Below are 20,954 nucleotides of genomic sequence, written 5' to 3' on the forward strand. Positions count from 1 at the left end.
CGGTTAATATTACCCAAAGTGTTTCACTGCGAGAGTTAGCCAGCGAAACGTGATGCCCTTAGCATTACAAATAAACAAATTTTATGCCGTTGCTGCCACTGATATGGCTATTAATAGATTTTCTCCTATTAATCAAGTGTTGCTTCCCTTTGACCACACCGCAACCAAACAAACAAACAAAATACATGTGCGCAATAAAACAGCAAACAACAACGTCCCAGGTGCAGGTAGGACTCAGCCAGCCAATCTTCCCTTTTTTAACATGAAGACGACATAACTACCGGACAAGCCGCTAAATGGACAAGGTCCAGCCGCTACTTCAAAGGAGCCTCGTTCAATCGGCACAGACAGACAGGCTGCCAAGTCGCTTGGTGACCTTAAAGCATCATCCCTACCTGTCCGCGAGTTCGAACAGGGACACTTTTTTTTTCCGCCTTCGGACAGAATTGCCAACACCCGTCCAAATTTGAAAATGGAGAACCTTCCTTTGCTGTGCCAAGCTGTGCTGTGCCGTGCTTTTAGCGAAGCGTAAAGGGGGTGAAAAATTTTACCCCACAAAAAAAAAAAAAAAAAATTTAGAAAAAAAAATTTAAAAAAAAATCAAATTTGGTCTAGAAAATATTTTTCACGAACAGACTATTTAAGTAGCTTCCACAGGTATGGTATGGCCCTATTCTGTAAAGAGTTTTAATACATTTGATTTATATAAATTAATGTTCAGGAACATTTTGCGCCCATGTCATTCTTAGTCTGGACCTACATTGATACACTGACCTTGAGAATCGTTTGCAGGCATTGCGCGAGAAAATTGTGAATAGCCGAGTATTGAGGTGGGTGAACGTGGGGCTAGCTAGCTATTTAAAAAAAAAAAAAAAAGAAAGTAACTGAAAGAAAAAAAAAAAGAGAAAGAAATGAAAGATATAAAAATACTGCTACTTACGTATGATCAGCTAGCTCGTCGCAGGCAGCCATTTGAAGTTCGTAGTAAATCCACTGTTCACAACTGATGAGTATGAATGTTATTTTTATAATCCACAGAATTTACACAGTAGCTTTCAAAGAGGTTTGCGACAATCGCAATAACATTTTCATCTGTTCTTGAATCAATACACTGAATAAAAAATACATAAACATTTGAATAAAGGAAAAAATAAAATAAATAAAAAATCATAGCTAGCCCAATATAAACTTTATATAAATATATGTATAAATAAATTGCTAAATAATAAATAAATCATATAGATTTACAATGAATAGAAAGACAAGAAATTACTATTATAACTGCCATTATTAAAAATTATTATAAGTATAATTATTGTTTTTATTATTAAAAATTATTATAAGTATTATTATTGTTATTATTATTATTATTATTATTATTATTATAATAAGTATTATTATTAAAAATTATTATAAGTATTATTATTAAAAATTATTATAAGTATTATTATAATCATCATTATAAATATTAAAATTGAAACAATTATTATTATTATAACAATAAGTATAACTATTTTTTATAATAATAATAATGATAATAATGATAATAATAATGATAATGATGACAATAATTCTAATTATAATTACAACGGTAATACTTATTGTTATTATAATTATAATGAAAATAATTATTATAATGACAATTATAATAGAAATAATAATTAGAGTAATTAGCATGACAGATTGTGCTACAAGGGAGAATATTGCTACACAAGTGTAGAAGGAAGGAAGCAAGGAAGCAAGGAAGGAAGAAAAAGAGAACTAGGAGTGAAAGGAGATAGGCTGAACTACCAATCGTACCATTTATTGAAATTGAGTTGGGCCATTCCCGGAAGGACTGCAATACCGGGTCGACCCGTGGCGAGAGCGGAGCAAGCCCCGGACATCTCGCCTAGTTCCAAAAATCAGTTTAATATCGTAGTGACTCAATGAGCCACGTATCAGATATTAAGCTGATAAGAACAGATACTACACTTTGATCTTAGCCAAAAGGCCGAGAAGCGATACAGGGGATATGGTCAAAATGCGGCACTCTCGCCAGAAAATGTACTCAAAATCGGCGAACGGGTACCATTTAAAAATAGAGCTGACCTTTCGGACAAAAATTGCATTTTCCACGTGACCATGGATTTCTAGCACGTGGCCTGCTTGCGGTGCCACCGGTTAATATTACCCAAAGTGTTTCACTGCGAGAGTTAGCCAGCGAAACGTGATGCCCTTAGCATTACAAATAAACAAATTTTATGCCGTTGCTGCCACTGATATGGCTATTAATAGATTTTCTCCTATTAATCAAGTGTTGCTTCCCTTTGACCACACCGCAACCAAACAAACAAACAAAATACATGTGCGCAATAAAACAGCAAACAACAACGTCCCAGGTGCAGGTAGGACTCAGCCAGCCAATCTTCCCTTTTTTAACATGAAGACGACATAACTACCGGACAAGCCGCTAAATGGACAAGGTCCAGCCGCTACTTCAAAGGAGCCTCGTTCAATCGGCACAGACAGACAGGCTGCCAAGTCGCTTGGTGACCTTAAAGCATCATCCCTACCTGTCCGCGAGTTCGAACAGGGACACTTTTTTTTTCCGCCTTCGGACAGAATTGCCAACACCCGTCCAAATTTGAAAATGGAGAACCTTCCTTTGCTGTGCCAAGCTGTGCTGTGCCGTGCTTTTAGCGAAGCGTAAAGGGGGTGAAAAATTTTACCCCACAAAAAAAAAAAAAAAAAATTTAGAAAAAAAAATTTAAAAAAAAATCAAATTTGGTCTAGAAAATATTTTTCACGAACAGACTATTTAAGTAGCTTCCACAGGTATGGTATGGCCCTATTCTGTAAAGAGTTTTAATACATTTGATTTATATAAATTAATGTTCAGGAACATTTTGCGCCCATGTCATTCTTAGTCTGGACCTACATTGATACACTGACCTTGAGAATCGTTTGCAGGCATTGCGCGAGAAAATTGTGAATAGCCGAGTATTGAGGTGGGTGAACGTGGGGCTAGCTAGCTATTTAAAAAAAAAAAAAAAAGAAAGTAACTGAAAGAAAAAAAAAAAGAGAAAGAAATGAAAGATATAAAAATACTGCTACTTACGTATGATCAGCTAGCTCGTCGCAGGCAGCCATTTGAAGTTCGTAGTAAATCCACTGTTCACAACTGATGAGTATGAATGTTATTTTTATAATCCACAGAATTTACACAGTAGCTTTCAAAGAGGTTTGCGACAATCGCAATAACATTTTCATCTGTTCTTGAATCAATACACTGAATAAAAAATACATAAACATTTGAATAAAGGAAAAAATAAAATAAATAAAAAATCATAGCTAGCCCAATATAAACTTTATATAAATATATGTATAAATAAATTGCTAAATAATAAATAAATCATATAGATTTACAATGAATAGAAAGACAAGAAATTACTATTATAACTGCCATTATTAAAAATTATTATAAGTATAATTATTGTTTTTATTATTAAAAATTATTATAAGTATTATTATTGTTATTATTATTATTATTATTATTATTATTATAATAAGTATTATTATTAAAAATTATTATAAGTATTATTATTAAAAATTATTATAAGTATTATTATAATCATCATTATAAATATTAAAATTGAAACAATTATTATTATTATAACAATAAGTATAACTATTTTTTATAATAATAATAATGATAATAATGATAATAATAATGATAATGATGACAATAATTCTAATTATAATTACAACGGTAATACTTATTGTTATTATAATTATAATGAAAATAATTATTATAATGACAATTATAATAGAAATAATAATTAGAGTAATTAGCATGACAGATTGTGCTACAAGGGAGAATATTGCTACACAAGTGTAGAAGGAAGGAAGCAAGGAAGCAAGGAAGGAAGAAAAAGAGAACTAGGAGTGAAAGGAGATAGGCTGAACTACCAATCGTACCATTTATTGAAATTGAGTTGGGCCATTCCCGGAAGGACTGCAATACCGGGTCGACCCGTGGCGAGAGCGGAGCAAGCCCCGGACATCTCGCCTAGTTCCAAAAATCAGTTTAATATCGTAGTGACTCAATGAGCCACGTATCAGATATTAAGCTGATAAGAACAGATACTACACTTTGATCTTAGCCAAAAGGCCGAGAAGCGATACAGGGGATATGGTCAAAATGCGGCACTCTCGCCAGAAAATGTACTCAAAATCGGCGAACGGGTACCATTTAAAAATAGAGCTGACCTTTCGGACAAAAATTGCATTTTCCACGTGACCATGGATTTCTAGCACGTGGCCTGCTTGCGGTGCCACCGGTTAATATTACCCAAAGTGTTTCACTGCGAGAGTTAGCCAGCGAAACGTGATGCCCTTAGCATTACAAATAAACAAATTTTATGCCGTTGCTGCCACTGATATGGCTATTAATAGATTTTCTCCTATTAATCAAGTGTTGCTTCCCTTTGACCACACCGCAACCAAACAAACAAACAAAATACATGTGCGCAATAAAACAGCAAACAACAACGTCCCAGGTGCAGGTAGGACTCAGCCAGCCAATCTTCCCTTTTTTAACATGAAGACGACATAACTACCGGACAAGCCGCTAAATGGACAAGGTCCAGCCGCTACTTCAAAGGAGCCTCGTTCAATCGGCACAGACAGACAGGCTGCCAAGTCGCTTGGTGACCTTAAAGCATCATCCCTACCTGTCCGCGAGTTCGAACAGGGACACTTTTTTTTTCCGCCTTCGGACAGAATTGCCAACACCCGTCCAAATTTGAAAATGGAGAACCTTCCTTTGCTGTGCCAAGCTGTGCTGTGCCGTGCTTTTAGCGAAGCGTAAAGGGGGTGAAAAATTTTACCCCACAAAAAAAAAAAAAAAAAATTTAGAAAAAAAAATTTAAAAAAAAATCAAATTTGGTCTAGAAAATATTTTTCACGAACAGACTATTTAAGTAGCTTCCACAGGTATGGTATGGCCCTATTCTGTAAAGAGTTTTAATACATTTGATTTATATAAATTAATGTTCAGGAACATTTTGCGCCCATGTCATTCTTAGTCTGGACCTACATTGATACACTGACCTTGAGAATCGTTTGCAGGCATTGCGCGAGAAAATTGTGAATAGCCGAGTATTGAGGTGGGTGAACGTGGGGCTAGCTAGCTATTTAAAAAAAAAAAAAAAAGAAAGTAACTGAAAGAAAAAAAAAAAGAGAAAGAAATGAAAGATATAAAAATACTGCTACTTACGTATGATCAGCTAGCTCGTCGCAGGCAGCCATTTGAAGTTCGTAGTAAATCCACTGTTCACAACTGATGAGTATGAATGTTATTTTTATAATCCACAGAATTTACACAGTAGCTTTCAAAGAGGTTTGCGACAATCGCAATAACATTTTCATCTGTTCTTGAATCAATACACTGAATAAAAAATACATAAACATTTGAATAAAGGAAAAAATAAAATAAATAAAAAATCATAGCTAGCCCAATATAAACTTTATATAAATATATGTATAAATAAATTGCTAAATAATAAATAAATCATATAGATTTACAATGAATAGAAAGACAAGAAATTACTATTATAACTGCCATTATTAAAAATTATTATAAGTATAATTATTGTTTTTATTATTAAAAATTATTATAAGTATTATTATTGTTATTATTATTATTATTATTATTATTATTATAATAAGTATTATTATTAAAAATTATTATAAGTATTATTATTAAAAATTATTATAAGTATTATTATAATCATCATTATAAATATTAAAATTGAAACAATTATTATTATTATAACAATAAGTATAACTATTTTTTATAATAATAATAATGATAATAATGATAATAATAATGATAATGATGACAATAATTCTAATTATAATTACAACGGTAATACTTATTGTTATTATAATTATAATGAAAATAATTATTATAATGACAATTATAATAGAAATAATAATTAGAGTAATTAGCATGACAGATTGTGCTACAAGGGAGAATATTGCTACACAAGTGTAGAAGGAAGGAAGCAAGGAAGCAAGGAAGGAAGAAAAAGAGAACTAGGAGTGAAAGGAGATAGGCTGAACTACCAATCGTACCATTTATTGAAATTGAGTTGGGCCATTCCCGGAAGGACTGCAATACCGGGTCGACCCGTGGCGAGAGCGGAGCAAGCCCCGGACATCTCGCCTAGTTCCAAAAATCAGTTTAATATCGTAGTGACTCAATGAGCCACGTATCAGATATTAAGCTGATAAGAACAGATACTACACTTTGATCTTAGCCAAAAGGCCGAGAAGCGATACAGGGGATATGGTCAAAATGCGGCACTCTCGCCAGAAAATGTACTCAAAATCGGCGAACGGGTACCATTTAAAAATAGAGCTGACCTTTCGGACAAAAATTGCATTTTCCACGTGACCATGGATTTCTAGCACGTGGCCTGCTTGCGGTGCCACCGGTTAATATTACCCAAAGTGTTTCACTGCGAGAGTTAGCCAGCGAAACGTGATGCCCTTAGCATTACAAATAAACAAATTTTATGCCGTTGCTGCCACTGATATGGCTATTAATAGATTTTCTCCTATTAATCAAGTGTTGCTTCCCTTTGACCACACCGCAACCAAACAAACAAACAAAATACATGTGCGCAATAAAACAGCAAACAACAACGTCCCAGGTGCAGGTAGGACTCAGCCAGCCAATCTTCCCTTTTTTAACATGAAGACGACATAACTACCGGACAAGCCGCTAAATGGACAAGGTCCAGCCGCTACTTCAAAGGAGCCTCGTTCAATCGGCACAGACAGACAGGCTGCCAAGTCGCTTGGTGACCTTAAAGCATCATCCCTACCTGTCCGCGAGTTCGAACAGGGACACTTTTTTTTTCCGCCTTCGGACAGAATTGCCAACACCCGTCCAAATTTGAAAATGGAGAACCTTCCTTTGCTGTGCCAAGCTGTGCTGTGCCGTGCTTTTAGCGAAGCGTAAAGGGGGTGAAAAATTTTACCCCACAAAAAAAAAAAAAAAAAATTTAGAAAAAAAAATTTAAAAAAAAATCAAATTTGGTCTAGAAAATATTTTTCACGAACAGACTATTTAAGTAGCTTCCACAGGTATGGTATGGCCCTATTCTGTAAAGAGTTTTAATACATTTGATTTATATAAATTAATGTTCAGGAACATTTTGCGCCCATGTCATTCTTAGTCTGGACCTACATTGATACACTGACCTTGAGAATCGTTTGCAGGCATTGCGCGAGAAAATTGTGAATAGCCGAGTATTGAGGTGGGTGAACGTGGGGCTAGCTAGCTATTTAAAAAAAAAAAAAAAAGAAAGTAACTGAAAGAAAAAAAAAAAGAGAAAGAAATGAAAGATATAAAAATACTGCTACTTACGTATGATCAGCTAGCTCGTCGCAGGCAGCCATTTGAAGTTCGTAGTAAATCCACTGTTCACAACTGATGAGTATGAATGTTATTTTTATAATCCACAGAATTTACACAGTAGCTTTCAAAGAGGTTTGCGACAATCGCAATAACATTTTCATCTGTTCTTGAATCAATACACTGAATAAAAAATACATAAACATTTGAATAAAGGAAAAAATAAAATAAATAAAAAATCATAGCTAGCCCAATATAAACTTTATATAAATATATGTATAAATAAATTGCTAAATAATAAATAAATCATATAGATTTACAATGAATAGAAAGACAAGAAATTACTATTATAACTGCCATTATTAAAAATTATTATAAGTATAATTATTGTTTTTATTATTAAAAATTATTATAAGTATTATTATTGTTATTATTATTATTATTATTATTATTATTATAATAAGTATTATTATTAAAAATTATTATAAGTATTATTATTAAAAATTATTATAAGTATTATTATAATCATCATTATAAATATTAAAATTGAAACAATTATTATTATTATAACAATAAGTATAACTATTTTTTATAATAATAATAATGATAATAATGATAATAATAATGATAATGATGACAATAATTCTAATTATAATTACAACGGTAATACTTATTGTTATTATAATTATAATGAAAATAATTATTATAATGACAATTATAATAGAAATAATAATTAGAGTAATTAGCATGACAGATTGTGCTACAAGGGAGAATATTGCTACACAAGTGTAGAAGGAAGGAAGCAAGGAAGCAAGGAAGGAAGAAAAAGAGAACTAGGAGTGAAAGGAGATAGGCTGAACTACCAATCGTACCATTTATTGAAATTGAGTTGGGCCATTCCCGGAAGGACTGCAATACCGGGTCGACCCGTGGCGAGAGCGGAGCAAGCCCCGGACATCTCGCCTAGTTCCAAAAATCAGTTTAATATCGTAGTGACTCAATGAGCCACGTATCAGATATTAAGCTGATAAGAACAGATACTACACTTTGATCTTAGCCAAAAGGCCGAGAAGCGATACAGGGGATATGGTCAAAATGCGGCACTCTCGCCAGAAAATGTACTCAAAATCGGCGAACGGGTACCATTTAAAAATAGAGCTGACCTTTCGGACAAAAATTGCATTTTCCACGTGACCATGGATTTCTAGCACGTGGCCTGCTTGCGGTGCCACCGGTTAATATTACCCAAAGTGTTTCACTGCGAGAGTTAGCCAGCGAAACGTGATGCCCTTAGCATTACAAATAAACAAATTTTATGCCGTTGCTGCCACTGATATGGCTATTAATAGATTTTCTCCTATTAATCAAGTGTTGCTTCCCTTTGACCACACCGCAACCAAACAAACAAACAAAATACATGTGCGCAATAAAACAGCAAACAACAACGTCCCAGGTGCAGGTAGGACTCAGCCAGCCAATCTTCCCTTTTTTAACATGAAGACGACATAACTACCGGACAAGCCGCTAAATGGACAAGGTCCAGCCGCTACTTCAAAGGAGCCTCGTTCAATCGGCACAGACAGACAGGCTGCCAAGTCGCTTGGTGACCTTAAAGCATCATCCCTACCTGTCCGCGAGTTCGAACAGGGACACTTTTTTTTTCCGCCTTCGGACAGAATTGCCAACACCCGTCCAAATTTGAAAATGGAGAACCTTCCTTTGCTGTGCCAAGCTGTGCTGTGCCGTGCTTTTAGCGAAGCGTAAAGGGGGTGAAAAATTTTACCCCACAAAAAAAAAAAAAAAAAATTTAGAAAAAAAAATTTAAAAAAAAATCAAATTTGGTCTAGAAAATATTTTTCACGAACAGACTATTTAAGTAGCTTCCACAGGTATGGTATGGCCCTATTCTGTAAAGAGTTTTAATACATTTGATTTATATAAATTAATGTTCAGGAACATTTTGCGCCCATGTCATTCTTAGTCTGGACCTACATTGATACACTGACCTTGAGAATCGTTTGCAGGCATTGCGCGAGAAAATTGTGAATAGCCGAGTATTGAGGTGGGTGAACGTGGGGCTAGCTAGCTATTTAAAAAAAAAAAAAAAAGAAAGTAACTGAAAGAAAAAAAAAAAGAGAAAGAAATGAAAGATATAAAAATACTGCTACTTACGTATGATCAGCTAGCTCGTCGCAGGCAGCCATTTGAAGTTCGTAGTAAATCCACTGTTCACAACTGATGAGTATGAATGTTATTTTTATAATCCACAGAATTTACACAGTAGCTTTCAAAGAGGTTTGCGACAATCGCAATAACATTTTCATCTGTTCTTGAATCAATACACTGAATAAAAAATACATAAACATTTGAATAAAGGAAAAAATAAAATAAATAAAAAATCATAGCTAGCCCAATATAAACTTTATATAAATATATGTATAAATAAATTGCTAAATAATAAATAAATCATATAGATTTACAATGAATAGAAAGACAAGAAATTACTATTATAACTGCCATTATTAAAAATTATTATAAGTATAATTATTGTTTTTATTATTAAAAATTATTATAAGTATTATTATTGTTATTATTATTATTATTATTATTATTATTATAATAAGTATTATTATTAAAAATTATTATAAGTATTATTATTAAAAATTATTATAAGTATTATTATAATCATCATTATAAATATTAAAATTGAAACAATTATTATTATTATAACAATAAGTATAACTATTTTTTATAATAATAATAATGATAATAATGATAATAATAATGATAATGATGACAATAATTCTAATTATAATTACAACGGTAATACTTATTGTTATTATAATTATAATGAAAATAATTATTATAATGACAATTATAATAGAAATAATAATTAGAGTAATTAGCATGACAGATTGTGCTACAAGGGAGAATATTGCTACACAAGTGTAGAAGGAAGGAAGCAAGGAAGCAAGGAAGGAAGAAAAAGAGAACTAGGAGTGAAAGGAGATAGGCTGAACTACCAATCGTACCATTTATTGAAATTGAGTTGGGCCATTCCCGGAAGGACTGCAATACCGGGTCGACCCGTGGCGAGAGCGGAGCAAGCCCCGGACATCTCGCCTAGTTCCAAAAATCAGTTTAATATCGTAGTGACTCAATGAGCCACGTATCAGATATTAAGCTGATAAGAACAGATACTACACTTTGATCTTAGCCAAAAGGCCGAGAAGCGATACAGGGGATATGGTCAAAATGCGGCACTCTCGCCAGAAAATGTACTCAAAATCGGCGAACGGGTACCATTTAAAAATAGAGCTGACCTTTCGGACAAAAATTGCATTTTCCACGTGACCATGGATTTCTAGCACGTGGCCTGCTTGCGGTGCCACCGGTTAATATTACCCAAAGTGTTTCACTGCGAGAGTTAGCCAGCGAAACGTGATGCCCTTAGCATTACAAATAAACAAATTTTATGCCGTTGCTGCCACTGATATGGCTATTAATAGATTTTCTCCTATTAATCAAGTGTTGCTTCCCTTTGACCACACCGCAACCAAACAAACAAACAAAATACATGTGCGCAATAAAACAGCAAACAACAACGTCCCAGGTGCAGGTAGGACTCAGCCAGCCAATCTTCCCTTTTTTAACATGAAGACGACATAACTACCGGACAAGCCGCTAAATGGACAAGGTCCAGCCGCTACTTCAAAGGAGCCTCGTTCAATCGGCACAGACAGACAGGCTGCCAAGTCGCTTGGTGACCTTAAAGCATCATCCCTACCTGTCCGCGAGTTCGAACAGGGACACTTTTTTTTTCCGCCTTCGGACAGAATTGCCAACACCCGTCCAAATTTGAAAATGGAGAACCTTCCTTTGCTGTGCCAAGCTGTGCTGTGCCGTGCTTTTAGCGAAGCGTAAAGGGGGTGAAAAATTTTACCCCACAAAAAAAAAAAAAAAAAATTTAGAAAAAAAAATTTAAAAAAAAATCAAATTTGGTCTAGAAAATATTTTTCACGAACAGACTATTTAAGTAGCTTCCACAGGTATGGTATGGCCCTATTCTGTAAAGAGTTTTAATACATTTGATTTATATAAATTAATGTTCAGGAACATTTTGCGCCCATGTCATTCTTAGTCTGGACCTACATTGATACACTGACCTTGAGAATCGTTTGCAGGCATTGCGCGAGAAAATTGTGAATAGCCGAGTATTGAGGTGGGTGAACGTGGGGCTAGCTAGCTATTTAAAAAAAAAAAAAAAAGAAAGTAACTGAAAGAAAAAAAAAAAGAGAAAGAAATGAAAGATATAAAAATACTGCTACTTACGTATGATCAGCTAGCTCGTCGCAGGCAGCCATTTGAAGTTCGTAGTAAATCCACTGTTCACAACTGATGAGTATGAATGTTATTTTTATAATCCACAGAATTTACACAGTAGCTTTCAAAGAGGTTTGCGACAATCGCAATAACATTTTCATCTGTTCTTGAATCAATACACTGAATAAAAAATACATAAACATTTGAATAAAGGAAAAAATAAAATAAATAAAAAATCATAGCTAGCCCAATATAAACTTTATATAAATATATGTATAAATAAATTGCTAAATAATAAATAAATCATATAGATTTACAATGAATAGAAAGACAAGAAATTACTATTATAACTGCCATTATTAAAAATTATTATAAGTATAATTATTGTTTTTATTATTAAAAATTATTATAAGTATTATTATTGTTATTATTATTATTATTATTATTATTATTATAATAAGTATTATTATTAAAAATTATTATAAGTATTATTATTAAAAATTATTATAAGTATTATTATAATCATCATTATAAATATTAAAATTGAAACAATTATTATTATTATAACAATAAGTATAACTATTTTTTATAATAATAATAATGATAATAATGATAATAATAATGATAATGATGACAATAATTCTAATTATAATTACAACGGTAATACTTATTGTTATTATAATTATAATGAAAATAATTATTATAATGACAATTATAATAGAAATAATAATTAGAGTAATTAGCATGACAGATTGTGCTACAAGGGAGAATATTGCTACACAAGTGTAGAAGGAAGGAAGCAAGGAAGCAAGGAAGGAAGAAAAAGAGAACTAGGAGTGAAAGGAGATAGGCTGAACTACCAATCGTACCATTTATTGAAATTGAGTTGGGCCATTCCCGGAAGGACTGCAATACCGGGTCGACCCGTGGCGAGAGCGGAGCAAGCCCCGGACATCTCGCCTAGTTCCAAAAATCAGTTTAATATCGTAGTGACTCAATGAGCCACGTATCAGATATTAAGCTGATAAGAACAGATACTACTTTTTTTTTTTTTTTTTTTTTTTTTTTTTTTTTTTTTTTTTTTTTTTTTTTTTTTTTTTTTTTTTTTTTTTTTTTTTTTTTTTTTTTTCAAAAGGAAACCTCAGCTTTTTAGCCTTGACTTCAGTTGTCTAGCTATTTACATCCTAGGAATCCTTGGGCTATTGCCTCTTTTCTTTGCCTCTTTTTTGGGCGTTGCCTCTTTTTTGGGCTCTTGGCCTCTTTATTGGGCTTTTTTTTTTTTTTTTTTTTTTTTTTTCTTTTTTTTTTTTTTTTTTTTTTTTTAATTCAAAAAGGAAAAAACACATGACATATTATTTTATACTAATAATAATAACACATGGAATATTTCATAAAAAGCAAATTTTTCATGAAGGCAAGTATAGTTTCAGAAACACATTCTAGGGTTTCTAGCGTGATCAGTGAGTAGGCTGCATCAAAAGGTCCAAATAGGAACAGGTGTAACATTTTATTAAGTACTAATTATAGTTTTGACAATATATATATATCCGCATATGTGGCATACCTCAACATTTAGAAGGCGTGTACACATATTATCAATATGTTTAAGGAGTTAACTTCAAAAACAAGGGTTAGGGGGGAACAAGCTTTTCATCGTTCCTTCCTTTGACAATTTTTTGATTGTCCCCCTTGAGACTTGGAAACTTGCTTCCTCGTCATCAAGGTGGCAATCGTGTCTTGTAGAGTCAAGGGTCGGGATGTTTTTGCCTGCGAAGAAATTTTCTGTGATTTACTTTTTGTCACAGAGGTCTACTGATCGAGCAATTTAATTGACAATGTTCATTTTGCATCTGTGCTTTAGAGTGACACTGTCCTTGTTGACTTAATTATAAATTTAATGTCTGTGTAGTGGCCTGAAACTAGGAAACAGATGTTAGGTTATTTATTAAAAACATTATTGCTAGATACCGATTTCAAAATTTGCATAATATTGGAAAGGTTGTCAGTAAGCTAAAATATCATATATTTAGTACAGAGCGGGAAAAAGTTCAACCCAATCAGGGGCAACAGGAGCGAAGATCATAAAGAGTTGTGTCTTTTCCCTTAGCCTTCTGTTGGGAATGTTACTGTTATCTTTTGTTAATGAAATGGAAGACGACTCAAAAAATTCTTTGGTGGGCAGTCTGTTTTTGTGACTTCCCTTGGGGCGAAGCGCTGGTTGCCTTATTTCTCCTTATGCTTGGTATTGTAGTTTTGTTTACATTGTCTGAGTTTCTCCGTTTTTTGTAGTGGTGTAAATTCTTCTGGAATAATTGGAGTCTCTTGTCGTTGCTGTGAGATTTCGATTTGCGGCAGCGGTGTGCTACTGGGGTGCTCCTTTTTTAAGAGGAGGGCCGTCAGTATTTGTGAGTTTGTTTGGTGGGCGCACTAGCAGTGGGGTCCTATTCTGGGTGTTTTGGTTGATCCAGGTGCCTCCGTTTTAATTGAATACACAATAGTTGGATTGTTAGTAATTGTAGTGTATTACTTCTAGATACATGGTTAAGTTTTACATTAAATAGAAAGGATTGTTTAGAATGTGTATACTCATTCACACCCACATGTATACACACATGCATACTTGTATATTTCTTTCCCTTTAAGTTAATGGACACTTTGGATATGTTTATTTAGTACTATATTGATTTACATTTTTGCTCTATAATTTTTCTAAAAATGTGTTCCAGTATAACTTTATTGCATCTTTTATCATGGTGGACAACTTGTAAGTAGGTGTTCCAGACCAGGTTTCTGTATTCGGCTAATATAATTACATTTATATCTTTAAGTCTTTTATTTATGGCTTTGGGTAGTTTGTTTAAGAAGATAGCCATATTTACATTAACATAGGCCTGACTGTTTGCATCAATAATTTCTTTAAGGGTCTTTTTTGTTGTCTCAAACATCACACATTCACTAAATAGGTGTTTCTCTGGGTTTGAGCTTTCTTTTTTACATATTTCACAAGTGTACCTGGACTCCGTTGTGCTAGAGAGTTTTCTTTTGATTGGGGTCATCCCGTAGATCAGCCTGTAGGCCACCTCCCTCGCTTTGGGTGTTATGATTTTGTTGTGTAAGTGTGTGAATGTGTCTGTATGTGTGTTGGCTTGTACCCCTAGCTCCCTTCCCCACTTTATTCTGGTTCCTAGGTTTTCTTTTAGTTTTCCCCTAAGTGCTGTGTAGATATCTTTGGATGTGTGGTGTATCAAGCTTTCGTTGTTTTGTAAGTGTCTAGCTAGTGATCTATAAAAGGGGTGAGTGTGTGTGCCAAAGAAATGGGGCGTGTTGTTTTGGATGGGGAGAATTTTGTTCAGCTTCAGGCCGAAATAGTACAAGGTCAAGGGGAAATTTTCAGGGGACCTAACTACTTTTCCTATATATTTTAACCTTTGCACTTTGATTTTTGTTTTGATGTCTTGTAGGTTAATCCCCCCGTCTCTTTTGTCTTGAACTAGTGTGTTATGTTTTATGTTGGTGATTGTATTTTTAAAAATGAATTTTCTAATTATTTTGTTTATTTTATCTATAAAGTTGGGAGGTGGCTCTACGGCGTTTGCAAGGTACAAAATTTTGGGTATTATCAGGTTATTGACCAAGATGGCTCTTCCAAAGATGGTAGAGGAAGTGTGCAGAAAAAGCTTTATTATATTTTTGGCTTTGTCTATGATGGAGTCCCATTGTCTCGTCACGTATTGTGTCGGGTCTCTGGTCCACACGATGCCACATATTTTTGTTTCTGTCTCTATTTTTAGTCCATGGGTTTCTTCCGCGGGGGCCTCCCACCTCCCCAAGGACATGATTGAAGATTTTGAAAAATTTATTTTGGACCCGCTCGCCTTCCCGAAAAGTGTAAATTTCTCTATCATTTTTTTAACGTCTTTTTGTGAAGTGGGGAACAGGGTAGTGTCGTCTGCGTATGCTTTTATTTTAACTGATGGATTGGGGCCTGGGATTTTTATACCTATTATTTCCTTGTCTAATCTTATGCTTTCTAACAGGGGTTCCAGGCAGAGGGCGTATAGGAAGGGGGACAGGGGACACCCTTGCCTGACTGATCTTTCTATGGGGATCTTATCGCTAAGGTTTTGATTTATAATTAATTGGCTTGTGGCATCTGTGTAAACCAGTCTAATGTATTGTGTTAGTGTCTTGTCTATGTTAGTTTTGTCTAGTATTTTAAACAGGTATTCGTGATCTATTCTGTCGAAAGCTTTTTCTTGGTCAACGGACATGAGGGCTGCCTTTAAGTCTTTGTCTCTGCAGTAGTAAATAATGTCTCTTAGGAAATGATTTAGCTCGTCAATATTTTTGTCGGGGTTACTACAGTATTGGTCTTGTCCTATTAGAAGGGGGATTTGGGGTTTGAGTCTAAGGAAGATCATTTTGGTCAAAAGTTTGTAGTCTACGTTTAAGAGGGAGATTGGTCTGAAGTCGCTAGGAGAGTTATTATTTTCAGTTTTTTTGGGTAGTAGGGTAATGTATGCGAGGTTGAAATCTTGGGGTATCTGTCCTGTTTGTAACATGTCTTTGTACAGTGTTATCAGTAACGGTCCTATTTGGGGGAGGAAGGCTTTGTAAAATTCGTATGTTAAACCGTCTGGGCCTGGAGATTTGTCGCTTTGTGTCGTGTCTAGGGCAGCCCCCAGTTCCGCTAGCGTGAAAGGTTCGTCTGCGGTCTCCTTGTCTATTGTCTTTACTTTGTCAAGGAAGAGAGACTGTGCGTCTGCTGATGTCGGTTCTTTCCTATATATTCCTCTAAAATGGTTCGAGATTATTTTATTTATCTTTTGTTGGTCTTGTGTTTCTTTCCCGTCAATGTCTTTAATTGTTGTTATTGTCTTGTCTTTCTGTACGTTTTGTTCTGCCGTTAAGTATAGTTTGTTGGGTGATTCTGTTAGGTTTGGGTGTTTGCATCGGATCTCTGCCCCTTTGTATTTGTGTTTGTGTATGTATTCTAACTGTCCTTCCAGTTCTGTTTTGTCAATGTCGTCCGTTGTTGTTTGCAGTCTGTTTTTTAGTCTTGTCTCCTCTTCTTTGATTTTTTGGTTTTTGACTCTTGCCAATACTATTACTTGCTGCTTTATTGATTTTTTTAAAAGGGGCCACATTTGTATAATTTGTCCGTCATTCTTCTCCTCCCCTATGCAAATATTTATCATTTCTGCAATTGATTTTTGGATGTACGGGTCATCGATTAGGCTTTTGTTAAATTTCCAAATTTGTCCTTGTTTCTTTGCCTCCCCCCTTTCTCCTCCTATTTCCACTAAAACCCCTTTATGGTCTGTGTAAGTCAGTGTCTCGTCTAAGTGTCTTATTTTGTTAATTTTTATGTCGTTTGGCGTGTAGAATCGGTCAAGTCTTGTCTCCACTGGGTGTGAGTTGTGTTTAAGTGTAGTTTCTCTTCCCTCTGGGTACGTTGTTCTATACGCATCCTTTATTCGGAGTTGACATTTGGTTTCTCCCAAGTAGTCATTCGTCTGAGGGGGTGGACCCTGCGTGTTTGTGTGCTTTCTGTCTAAATGTGTTTCTATGTAGTTGAAGTCTCCCCCCAATATTATTTGTTCTCCCACGTGTTTGCTGAGTAGCTCTTCGCTCAGAGTTTTGAAAAACAGCGGTCTTTCTCCGCTCTGAGCTGGAGCGTAGATGTTTACTAAAGTGTATGCGTGTTTTTGTGATTCTACCTTAACTATGACTAGCCTACCGTTATTATCTGTGTGTGTGTGTGTTACTTTGAATTTGTTGGATGTCTGTAAAATAGCTACCCCTCTTGCTTTCCTACCTAAGCTAAAGTACCCACCCGCAAATCCCATGTCTGAGGTGCTTTTGGTTGCTTGGTATCTCGTGTGTGTGTTAGTTTCTTGAATGTAGATGAAATCTGTTTTGTAGGTGTTGGCTAAGTGTACTAGATATTTGTGTTTGTTATTTAGGCTTCGAATATTTAGGGAGAGAATTGTAATGTCTGCCATGTCTGCGTGTAGGTGGATTGTTGTGTGTGCGTGTTTGTGTCCTAACGTCTTCTATGAGTGTGCGTGTGTGTTGATCTCCTATTTACTATACCTTGTGTGTTATGAGCTGGAGTGCGTGCTGGGGTCCTCCCCCTCATCTATGACCAGTTGGGTTGGGGAGTCAGGGAAATCTATCTCTTTCTTCCCTTCCTTTTTTTCCTTGTTGTCCTCTTTCGCCTCCAAGTCCCCGCAATGGTCGTCGGACGAAGAAGAGGAGGAGGTCGATAGCGCTCTTTTTCTTTTTATTTTTGTCGGGGAATTAGGCTCTGACCTTATTCTCCCTTCAGGTTTTAGTTTCTTGTGGGAGTTTGTCCCTCCTGCGCTATTTCTCCTTTCCCCTTTTGTTGGGGTCGTGGGGGGGGTTTTTCCCTTCTTACTTCCTTCCTGACCCTGTGGGGGTATCTCTTTTTTTTTTCCCACCACTGTAAACCCTTCCTCGTCTGCCCTTTCTTCTGCACTTTTTTTGCTGCTAACTCCCTTCAGGGCCGTTGCGTATGTTGTTTTTGGGGGGTCTTGGGATTTCTCCCCTTCTTTTTTGTTCCCTCTGGGAGTGGTTTTGGTCGGGCACTGGTTTGACCAGTGGTCTTCCCTCTGGCAGTGCCAGCACTGCTGCCTCCTACCCGGAGTTGTAACCAAAACCTTGTAGGTTCTCGGGTCGTCCTGGTACCTTAGTTGTATATAGTGGGGTAGCTCCACGCCCTTTCTGGGTTTTACCCAGCTCACCCACTTGTCTGTCCCTTCTATTTTCTGAATCTCAACTTTTGAGCCTTCCTCTGCCATGCTCCCCACTATCTCTTCCATTTTGGCTTTGGATATGCTGGGGGACACCCAGTGGAGAGTGATTTTAATTTTCTCCTCGTCCAATGTGGTTACTTCCACCTTGAACGTTTCTTCTTTGCCGAAAACCCGCCCTAGGATCTTCCCCCTCACCACGGGTGAGGAGACTCCCAGAAACCAAAGGTACGGGTTTTCAAAACGGTACAGGGGACCCACCTCCTCCGGCCTGAGCCCCAAGGCGGCGACGATGGACGCCATTGAGGCCCTGACTGCCCCCTGTCCGGACAGTTTGAGCAGCAAGGTTCCTGGAGGGTGGACGAGGCCTCCCTCCAGGTCTTTGCGCTCAATCAAAAATGTCTTAACAGACATGTTAGTAAACAAAAGGTGTTAGAAAAAAAGGTGAAACACAAAATGAATAATAAAAAGGGGTTGTGCTCCTTGCACAGGAAAAAAAAACACTTAAAATCCAAACGAATCAAAAACACAATGAAGAGTAAGAAAATAACACATCCAACGATGAACATATAAATTGAACTTGAAAAAAATCCAGGAAAAAATTGGAACAGATGCTACACTTTGATCTTAGAAAAAAGAACGAGAAGCGATACAGGGGATATGGTCAAAATGCGGCACTCTCGCCAGAAAATGTACTCAAAATCGGCGAACGGGTACCATTTAAAAATAGAGCTGACCTTTCGGACAAAAATTGCATTTTCCACGTGACCATGGATTTCTAGCACGTGGCCTGCTTGCGGTGCCACCGGTTAATATTACCCAAAGTGTTTCACTGCGAGAGTTAGCCAGCGAAACGTGATGCCCTTAGCATTACAAATAAACAAATTTTATGCCGTTGCTGCCACTGATATGGCTATTAATAGATTTTCTCCTATTAATCAAGTGTTGCTTCCCTTTGACCACACCGCAACCAAACAAACAAACAAAATACATGTGCGCAATAAAACAGCAAACAACAACGTCCCAGGTGCAGGTAGGACTCAGCCAGCCAATCTTCCCTTTTTTAACATGAAGACGACATAACTACCGGACAAGCCGCTAAATGGACAAGGTCCAGCCGCTACTTCAAAGGAGCCTCGTTCAATCGGCACAGACAGACAGGCTGCCAAGTCGCTTGGTGACCTTAAAGCATCATCCCTACCTGTCCGCGAGTTCGAACAGGGACACTTTTTTTTTCCGCCTTCGGACAGAATTGCCAACACCCGTCCAAATTTGAAAATGGAGAACCTTCCTTTGCTGTGCCAAGCTGTGCTGTGCCGTGCTTTTAGCGAAGCGTAAAGGGGGTGAAAAATTTTACCCCACAAAAAAAAAAAAAAAAAATTTAGAAAAAAAAATTTAAAAAAAAATCAAATTTGGTCTAGAAAATATTTTTCACGAACAGACTATTTAAGTAGCTTCCACAGGTATGGTATGGCCCTATTCTGTAAAGAGTTTTAATACATTTGATTTATATAAATTAATGTTCAGGAACATTTTGCGCCCATGTCATTCTTAGTCTGGACCTACATTGATACACTGACCTTGAGAATCGTTTGCAGGCATTGCGCGAGAAAATTGTGAATAGCCGAGTATTGAGGTGGGTGAACGTGGGGCTAGCTAGCTATTTAAAAAAAAAAAAAAAAGAAAGTAACTGAAAGAAAAAAAAAAAGAGAAAGAAATGAAAGATATAAAAATACTGCTACTTACGTATGATCAGCTAGCTCGTCGCAGGCAGCCATTTGAAGTTCGTAGTAAATCCACTGTTCACAACTGATGAGTATGAATGTTATTTTTATAATCCACAGAATTTACACAGTAGCTTTCAAAGAGGTTTGCGACAATCGCAATAACATTTTCATCTGTTCTTGAATCAATACACTGAATAAAAAATACATAAACATTTGAATAAAGGAAAAAATAAAATAAATAAAAAATCATAGCTAGCCCAATATAAACTTTATATAAATATATGTATAAATAAATTGCTAAATAATAAATAAATCATATAGATTTACAATGAATAGAAAGACAAGAAATTACTATTATAACTGCCATTATTAAAAATTATTATAAGTATAATTATTGTTTTTATTATTAAAAATTATTATAAGTATTATTATTGTTATTATTATTATTATTATTATTATTATTATAATAAGTATTATTATTAAAAATTATTATAAGTATTATTATTAAAAATTATTATAAGTATTATTATAATCATCATTATAAATATTAAAATTGAAACAATTATTATTATTATAACAATAAGTATAACTATTTTTTATAATAATAATAATGATAATAATGATAATAATAATGATAATGATGACAATAATTCTAATTATAATTACAACGGTAATACTTATTGTTATTATAATTATAATGAAAATAATTATTATAATGAC

The 20,954-nt window shown here is 35.2% G+C and overlaps 5 non-coding genes and 1 pseudogene across 5 annotated transcripts; all 6 read right to left on the reverse strand.

The window, feature by feature from the left end:
- Nucleotides 1–1,812: 1,812 nt before the first annotated feature.
- Nucleotides 1,813–2,005, reverse strand: LOC129927525 (U2 spliceosomal RNA). Its single transcript, XR_008779131.1, has one exon. It is a non-coding gene; the product is annotated as a U2 spliceosomal RNA (small nuclear RNA).
- Nucleotides 2,006–3,972: 1,967 nt separating this feature from the next.
- Nucleotides 3,973–4,165, reverse strand: LOC129927536 (U2 spliceosomal RNA). The gene has a single exon (XR_008779142.1). It is a non-coding gene; the product is annotated as a U2 spliceosomal RNA (small nuclear RNA).
- A 1,967-nt stretch (nucleotides 4,166–6,132) lies between these two features.
- Nucleotides 6,133–6,325, reverse strand: LOC129927547 (U2 spliceosomal RNA). The gene has a single exon (XR_008779153.1). It is a non-coding gene; the product is annotated as a U2 spliceosomal RNA (small nuclear RNA).
- Nucleotides 6,326–8,292: 1,967 nt separating this feature from the next.
- LOC129927558 (U2 spliceosomal RNA) lies at nucleotides 8,293–8,485 on the reverse strand. The gene has a single exon (XR_008779157.1). It is a non-coding gene; the product is annotated as a U2 spliceosomal RNA (small nuclear RNA).
- A 1,967-nt stretch (nucleotides 8,486–10,452) lies between these two features.
- Nucleotides 10,453–10,645, reverse strand: LOC129927508 (U2 spliceosomal RNA). Its single transcript, XR_008779114.1, has one exon. It is a non-coding gene; the product is annotated as a U2 spliceosomal RNA (small nuclear RNA).
- A 1,967-nt stretch (nucleotides 10,646–12,612) lies between these two features.
- On the reverse strand, nucleotides 12,613–12,786 carry LOC129927553 (U2 spliceosomal RNA; annotated as a pseudogene).
- Nucleotides 12,787–20,954: the final 8,168 nt, after the last annotated feature.

The sequence above is a fragment of the Biomphalaria glabrata genome, chromosome 7 (assembly GCF_947242115.1).
Source record: "Biomphalaria glabrata chromosome 7, xgBioGlab47.1, whole genome shotgun sequence".
In the NCBI taxonomy this organism is placed as follows: Eukaryota; Metazoa; Mollusca; class Gastropoda; family Planorbidae; genus Biomphalaria; species Biomphalaria glabrata.